Genomic DNA, 9604 nt, shown 5'->3' on the forward strand with positions numbered 1-9604 from the left:
TATTAGATATCATGGTTCAAGATTCATTCTGTGTGTAAAAAATTTGTACACACACAATTTACATATTATGTATGTATTATTATACATATATAATTACAATTTACATATTAAAAGTGACAATTCAATGGCGGGGCACGGTGGTTCACACCTATAGTCCAAGTACTTTGGGATGCTAAGGCAGGCAGATCACTTGAGCCCAGTGATTTAAGACCAGCCTGGGCAACATGGTGAAATCCTGTCTCTACAAAAAAAAAAAAAAAAAAAAAAAAAAAAAATTAGCCATGCATGGTGGTGCATGGCTGTAGTCCCAGCTACTTGGGAAGCTGAGGTGGGAGGATTCCTCGAGCCCAGGAGGTCTAGGCTGCAATAAGCAGAGATTGTTCCATGTGTTATTTGATGTGCAAAAGTTTTGATTTTGATGTAGTCCAATTTATCAATTTTGTTTCTTCTGTTTTTGGTGTCATATCTAAAAACCTTGACACATTCAAGGTTACAAAGTTATACTCATATTCTTTCTCCTAAAATTTTTATAATTCTAGCTCTTATATTTAGGTTTTGATATAGTTTGAGTTCATTTTTGTGTATGGTTTGAGGGAAGAAGTTCAATTTCATTCTGTTGCATATAAATAATCAGTTTGCTCATTGGCATTTGTTAAAGAGGCTATACTTTCATCATTGTCTATACAATGACATTCTTGTCAAAAATTAGTTGACTCTATGTGTGGCTGTATTTCTGGATTCTGAAGTCTATTCAAATGGTGCATGTGTTTCACTGTATACCTGTACCCTACTATCTTGATTACTGTAGATTTGTTTTATGTTTCTAGCTTTGTTCTTTTTTTTGCCAAAATGGCTTTGGTTATATTTAGATTTCTTATATATCTATATGAATTTTAGATAAGAAACCAACTGAAGTCTTGATAGGGCCATGACAGGGTCTTGATAAGTTCAATCTATGTATCAATTTGGCAAATAAAGGCAATGTTACTATAATGTTTTTCAAATCAGTAATATGAGATATGTTTTCATTCATTTAGATCTTTAATTCCTTTCCACAATTTTTGGTAATTTTCACAATTTACATTTTGTGTTTCTTTTGTTAAAGTTATCCTAAGTATTTTATTCTTTCTGATGGTATTTTATGTAAAATTGTATTCTTAATATCATATAGAATAGTTTATTGCAATTATATGGAAATAAAATTATTTTAATATATTGATATTATGTCCTAAAATTTTTGTTTTTTTTTGAGCAAATTATTTTATAGTGGATTCATTAAGATGTTCTGTGTATAAGATAGTGCCATATACCAATAAAGATGGTTTTATTATTTTCCTTTCCAATATGGATTTATTTTATGTTTTTGACTAATGGTCTTGCCAAAAAACTCCAAATCAATTTTGAATAAAAGTGAAGAGAATTGACTTCTTTCTCTTGTTCTTTACCTTAGGAAAAAAAAATATCATTTAAGCTTTCTCTATTAAGTGTGCCATTAGTATTTTTTTTTCTTTTTTTTGCAGATACTCTTTCTATTAGTCTGTTTTCACACTGCTTTAAAGAAATACTTGAGATTATAACTTATGAAGGAAAAAAGTTTAATTGACTCACAGTAGTGCAGGCTTAACAGGAAGCATGACTGGGAGGCTGGAGGAAACTTACAATCATGATGGAAGGCAAAGGAGAAACTAGAATGATCTTCTCATGGTGGCAGGAGAGTGGGAGTGAAAGGGTAAGAGCCACACAGTTTTAAACCATTATATCTCATGAGAACTTATTCACTATCATGGGATCAGGGATCAGCAAGGGAGAAATCAGCTCCCATGATCTAGTCACCTCCCACCAGGCCACTCCTTCAATTTGACATGTATTTTGGGTGGGAACAAAAATCCAAACTTTATTATTCCACCCTGTACCCTCCCAAATCTCATGTTCTTCTCATATTGCAAAATATCATTATCCCTTCCAAACAATCTCCAGCCTTAACTCATTTCAGCATTAACTCAAAAGTCAACAGTCCAAAGTCTCATCTGAGGCAAAGTAAGGTCCTTCCACTTATGAGCATGTAAAATTAAAAACAAGTTAGTTAATTTCAAGATGTCATTAGAGTGCATCCATTGCATCAGTGCTCCTGTTCCTAAAGGGAGAAATTTGCCAAAACAAAGAAGCTACATGCGCCATGAAGGTGTGAAACCCTGCAGGGCAGTCATTAAATTTTATACCTCCAAAATAATCTCCTTTAACTCCATGTCCCATTTCCAGGCCACACTAATACAACAGGTAGGATTTCTTTTTGGTTTATATCCATTACTGGTGAGCTGGTGTGATTTTTGGGGGTGATAAAGAACCTAGTTTTGTCATATTACCAGAATTGTTTTTATGGTTTCTTCTCTTTTGGGTAGACTATGTCAGATGGAAGATCTGGTGCTCAAGGCTGCTGTTCATATTCTTTTGTCTCATAGGGTGTTCCCTTGATGTAGTAGCTGCTGTGGGCATTGGGGGTGGGGTTCCCAGGTCAACAGAGTTATAATCCCAGAAGGATTATGGCTTCCTCTGCTATGTCATGCAGGTTGTCAGGAAAGTGGGGGAAAGCTGACAGTTACGAGTCTCACCCAGCACCCATGCAACCCAAAAGACCTGTCTCACTTCCACCACGCACTTCCCAACAACACCAAGTTTATTTCCAGTCAATGGGTGAGCAGGGCTGAGAACTTGCCTCAGGCTACCAGCTTCCCAGCTGAGAAAGTAAGCAGGATGTTCACACCTCCCCACCTGTTGAGTCTACACACAAATTCACATACTCTCTGGAGTTCTGACCAGGAGATTTTGCATTCTGTTGGAATTGTTGCAAAGTTCAGCTGGAGGTTTCCTTCTCCCTGTGGTCTTTTCCCAGTTCCTCTGGCAGCCCACCCCAAGGACCCCTGTGAGACAAGACAGAAATGGCTTCCCTGGAAACCCAGAAAGTCCACCAAGACAGAAATGGCTTCCCTGGAAAACCAGAGAATACACAGGGCTTTTCCCGCTGCTTCCTGTTCCCTGTATTTAACTTAGCTCTCTAATTGACTCAGCACCAGGTCAGATCAACTTTTGTGGTCTGAAACTTTAGGTTTCCTGGTAAGGGTGTGTGTTCAAAGGCAGATGATCCCTTTCCCATTTTCACAGTTTGGGCACTCACAGTATTTGGGCTGTCTCCTGGGTCCTGCTGGATCAATCCCTTTTCTACCTTCTTGTCATACATTTGTTGAATATAGTTATTGCCTCCACATCCATTTTTAGACTTAACTTGAGTTGTTTAAGAGCTAGTCATAGCCTGTCACTTCTGGCTTTGTGAAAACTTCCCTTCCTTGTGTAATTGTTTGTGACAGAATCTACTTGTTTCTCATCCCACTGACCCAGAAATGCAACATACCACAGAGCTGATTACCATGAGATAACCTAATGGTCAATACCAGAATCAAATAATAATTTCCTCTCTTCACGTGTGTTTTCTTAAGATAGCCACTCCACAACTCAGGCAGACAAGATTAGGAAATAATGCTCATAGACCTTAAGAAAAGCACCCCCACAGCCCCCCACACAGGGATTCTCTCTACCACTTCCAGGTAGCTGGTTGAGCTCTCTGCCACTTCTGAACTTTCTGTCCGTTTTATGTCATTATCCTTAATATCTCTAGGAACTGTAATACATTTCTTATATTTTATGCATTTTGGTTTTACTTTTTCATTTCATTGTGTTTTACCTGACACACATATCTGAATTTCACTTCCTCACCTCCATCTGAGCTTGGTTTACTGCAATTCTCAAGGGACAGACTTCAGTACAAAATTGGACAGAAATTATAACAATATAAATCACAACACTGCTGAATATATTTAATAACAGAACAATTAGGAAATAAAAACTAATTCTTATACATCACAGAATTTTCATTTAGGAACAAATAGGAGATGTACAAATAAGGAAAAATAGAACACTTTGTTGAAGTTATGTACCTATTTGCCTTTAAAAAAATATTAACTACTAGGCTATAGAATGACGCCAACAGATAATGCCAGTTTGCAGGAGATGGAGGATGGGAGAATGTGAGATGACTGTCTAATGGGTATAAAGCTGCCTTTTGAAGTGAAAAAATACTTGGGATCTAGAGAGTGGTGGTAGTGGCAAAATATTGCAAATATATTAAACGCCAATGAATTGTACACATTAAATGGTTAAAGTGTTTAATTTTGTGGCATAAAAATTTTTAAACAACTATTTAAAAAAGAACAGAAGTGGATGGCCAGATTTGACCAAAAGGCCATAGTTTGTTAGCCCTTGCTTTATGCTATAAATTTAATTCCCACATATTTGAAATAGTAAATTATGTCATTTTTATTATTTACATTACAAACATATCATGTTTTCGAACTATACTATGTTTTTTGTTTATCTGTTGTTTTCTTTCTTTCTTTTTTTTTTTTTTTGACAGAATCTCACTCTGTCACCAGGCTAGAGTGCAGTAGCATGATCTCAGCTCATTGCAACCTCCGACTCCCGGGGTTCAAGAGATTCTCCTGCTTCAGCCTCCTGAGTAGCTAGGACTGCAGGGACACTCCACCATGCCCACCTAATATTTTGTATTTTTAGTAAAGATGGGGTTTCACTATGTTGGCCAGGATATTCTTGACCTCCTGATCTTGCTTGGTCTCTCAAAGTGCTGGAATTACAGATGTGAGCCACCATGCCTAGCCTGTACTATGCAATTTTATGAACAGTAAACTTGTTGTGGAAATTTTTTTATTTAATTATAGAGTGCAAATTTTATTTTGATGTATACAAAATTGTTTCTAGTGCTTTGCAATATTAGTGAATTCCTTCTTTCAGCAACTCCTGAGGTAGATAATACTGTGACCAACATTGCCATTTCATTGGTGAGAAAGCTGAGGCAAATAAAGTTTAAGTACCTTGTCCAACCCATACCATTATTTAGTGGTTTCTCAGAGATTTGAATCAAGGTGACCTGAATTCAGAGTGCCAGCTCTTAACCACCATGTTATGCTGACTCTTCTATTTGGGGTTTTTATAGCAATAATTTATTGGCATTATTTCTATTTAATTGAGCATCAGTAACTTTTTCATCTTTGATATGTTATTTGCCATTTTTACTTTGAATTACCTATTCATACTTTCATCAACTTTTATATTAGATTGTTTGTCTTTTTTGGCTGTTGTTTTGTAGGTGTCACTAAACAATGGATACCAATCCATTGTTACATGTGTTGTAGGATAGGTTTAATGTAAATAAACAGATGTTTATAAGCATGATAAAACATTATTAACCTTTGTCACTATATTAGTTCTGTGTTTCTTTAAATATGTATCAGTTCCTGGAAGATTTGTATGAAATATTCTGTTATAAACTTTTCCTATAATTTCTCTAGCATCAATGTTATACTCTGTGTGTGTGTGTGTGTGTATATATATATATACACATATATATATTTATATATACATATATAGTATATGTATATACATGTACTATATATATATAAATCGATTATATATATACATATATAGTATATATATACACATATATATGTATATATAGTTGATTTATATATACATATATAGTCATGATTTATATATATATAAATATATATACATATGTAGTGATATAGATATATAAAATATTTATATTTAAATCATTCCTTAAGCTGGAGAATACTTGCGTGATAATTAGTAAATAGTAAGGATTCTTACCAACAAAGATAACTAAGTTTTTGTCAATCTGGACCACTTTTATCATAAAATGCTTCCCTGATGTGTACATTAAAGAAGGTTTATGGCTTGATTTAGATATTTTCCACAAAATTTATAATCTCATTGTATACTTTGTACACTTTTTGTCATGCTAAAAGATTTCATGCTTCTACTTTATATTTAGAGAAGAAATGGATCAAAAGACCCTGTGGAAAAAGAGAAAAATTAGATATCATTATTTGAAGGATAATATGTGGAATAATAAGTACTATTTCAAACTGTCTTCAATAAACGAATTGAATTTTACCACTTGTCTATTAGGTAACTAAATGATGCAGTGTCTTATTTTAAAACAAATGGACATGTATATGTACATGTATGTTTAGCAAGATTAAAAATATGCTTAATCCCTTTATAATGAAATTCTTATATTATTACAACCAAAAATTAAGAACTTAGCATTTGTCATTAAAGGTGAAAAATGAGAATAGAACCCACAAGAAATTTAGAATTTTTTTTTTGGTTCTGTGAATAACAATGATGGTATTTTAATGAAAATTACATTGAATTTATAAATTGCTTTTGGTAGTATGGTGATGTTCACAGTATTTATTCAAGCCACAAATGAACACGGGATGTGTTTCCATTTGTTTGCATCACCTATGATTTATTTCAGAAGTGTTTTGTGGTCTTCTTTGTGGAGAAATTTCACCTTCTTGGTTAAATATATTTCTAAGTATTTATTTAATTATTATTATTATTATTGCAGATGCTTTAATAGGGGTTGAGGTTTTTATTTGATTCCCAGCTTTGATGTCCACATAGCCAAAGTAAGACTAAGCAGAAAAACAAACAACAACAACAAAAAAACACACATCTGGAGGTGTCACGTTACCTGACTTCAAACTATACTACAAGGCTATAGTTAACTAAACAGCATGGTACTGGTATAAAAACAGGCATGTAGACCAATGAAACAGAATAGAGAATTCAGAAATAAAACTAAATACTTATAGCCAACTAGTCTTTGACAAAGCAAACAAAAACATAAAGTGGGGAAAGGACAACCTATTCAACAAATGGTGCTGGGATAATTGGCAAGACACATGTAGAAGAATGAAATTGGATACTCATCTCTCATCTTATACAAAGATCAACTTAAGATGAATCAAATAATTAAATCTAAGACCTGGAAGTATAAAAATTGTAGAAGATAACATCATAAAAACTCTTCTAGACATTGTCTTAGGCAAAGACTTCATGAACAAGAACCCAAAAGCAAAGGCAACAAAAACAAAGATAAATAGATGGAACTCAATTAAACTAAAAATTTATGAACAGCAAAAGAGATAATCAGCAAAGTAAATAGATAACTCACAGAGTTAGAGAAAATCTTCACAAACTACACATCCCACAAAAGACTAATATCCACAGTCTACAAAGTGCTGAAACAAATCAGCAAGAGAAAAACAAATAATCCCTCAAAATGTGACTTAAGGACATGAATAGACAATTTACAAAAGAAGATATACAAATGGCGAATGGCCATAGTTTAAAAATCCAAAAATAATAGATGTTGGCATGGTAGTAATAAGGGAACACATTTACACTGCTGGTGGGAATGCAAGCTAGGAAAACCACTATGGCAAACAATATGGATATCCCTTAAATAACTAAAAGTAGAACTGCCATTTGATCCAGCAATTCCACTGCTGGACATCTATCCAGAGGAAAATAAGTCATTATATGAAAAAGACCCATATACACACATGTTTATAGCAGCACAATTCACAATTGCACAACTGTGGAACCAGCCTAGATTCCCATCAATCAATGGGTGGATAAAGAAAATGTGAGATAAATTCCTTGACACATACATCCTCCCAAGACTAAACCAGGAAAAAGTTGAATCTCTGAATAGACCAATAACAGGTTCTGAAATTGTGGCAATAATCTATAGCTTACCAACAAAATAAAGTCCAGGACCAGATGGATTCACAGCCGAATTCTACCAGAGGTACAAAGAGGAGCTGGTACCATTCCTTCTGAAACTATTCCAATCAATAGAAAAAGAAGGAATCCTCCCTAACTCATTTTATGAGGCCAGCATCATCCTGATACCAAAGCCTGGCAGAGACATAACCAAAAAAGGGAATTTTAGACCAATATCTTTGATGAACATCGATGCAAAAATCCTCAATAAAATACTGGCAAACTGAATCCAGCAGCACATCAAAAAGCTTATCCACCATGATCAAGTGGGCTTCATCCCTGGGATGCAAGGCTGCTTCAACATACACAAATCAATAAATTTAATCCAGCATATAAACAGAACCAAAGACAAAAACCACATGATTATCTCAATAGATGCAGAAAAGGCCTTTGACAAATTCAACAACCCTTCATGCTAAAAACTCTCAATAAATTAAGTATTGATGGGATGTATCTCAAAATAATAAGAGCTATCTATGTGTAACCCACAGCAAATATCATACTGAATGGGCAAAAACTGGAAGCATTCCCTTTGAAAACTGGCACAAGACAGGGATGCCCTCTCTCACCACTCCTATTCAACATAGTGTTGGAAGATCTGGCCAGGGCAATCAGGCAGGAGAAGGAAATAAAGGGTATTCAATTAGGAAAAGAGGAAGTCAAATTGTCCCTGTTTGCAGATGACATGAATGTATATTTAGAAAACCCCACTGTCTCAGCCCAAAATCTCCTTAAGCTGATAAGCAAGTTCAGCAAAGTCTCAGGATACAAAATCAATGTACAAAAATCACAAGCATTCTTATACACCAATAACAGACAAACAGAGAGCCAAATCATGAGTGAACTCCCATTCACAATTGCTTCAAAGAGAATAAAATACCTAGGAATCCAACTTACAAGGGATGTGAAGGACCTCTTCAAGGAGAACTACAAACCACTGCTCAATGAAATAAAAGAGGATACAAACAAATGGAAGAACATTCCTTGTTTATGGGTAGGAAGAATCAACATCGTGAAAATGGCCATACTGCCCAGGGTCATTTATAGATTCAATGCCATCCCCATCAAATTACCAATGACTTTCTTCACAGAATTAGAAAAAACTACTTTAAAGTTCATATGGAATCGAAAAAGAGCCTGCATCACCAAGTCAATCTTAAGCCAAAAGAACAAAGCTGGAAGCATCATGGTACCTGACTTCAAACTATACTAAGGCTACAGTAACCAAAACAGCATGCTACTGGTACCAAAACAGAGATATAGATTGATGGAACACAACAGAGCCCTCAGAAATAATGCCACATATCTACAACCATCTGATCTTTGACAAACCTGACAAAAACAAGCAATGGGCAAAGGATTCCCTATTTAATAAATGGTGCTGGGAAAACTGGCTAGCCCTATGTAGAAAGGTGAAACTGGATCACTTCCTTACACCTTATACAAAAATTAATTCAAGATGAATTAAAGACTTATATGTTAGACCTAAAACCATAAAAACCCTAGAAGAAAACCTAGGCAATACCATTCAGGACATAGGCATGGGCAAGGACTTCATATGTAAAACACCAAAAGCAATGTCAACAAAAGCCAAAATTGACAAATGGGATCCAATTAAACTAAAGAGTTTCTGCACAGCAAAAGAAACTACCATCAGAGCGAACAGGCAACCTGCAGAATGGGAGAAAATTTTCACAACCTACTCATCTGACAAAGGGCTAATATCCAGAATCTACAATGAACTCCAACAAATTTACGAGAAAAAATACAAACAACCCTATCAAAAAGTGGGCAAAGGAAATGAATAGACACTTCTCAAAAGAAGACATTTATGCAGCCAAAAAACACATAAAAAATGCTCATCATCACTGGCCAT

Source organism: Symphalangus syndactylus, chromosome 10 (genome assembly GCF_028878055.3).
Source record: "Symphalangus syndactylus isolate Jambi chromosome 10, NHGRI_mSymSyn1-v2.1_pri, whole genome shotgun sequence".
NCBI classification, from domain to species: Eukaryota; Metazoa; Chordata; class Mammalia; order Primates; family Hylobatidae; genus Symphalangus; species Symphalangus syndactylus.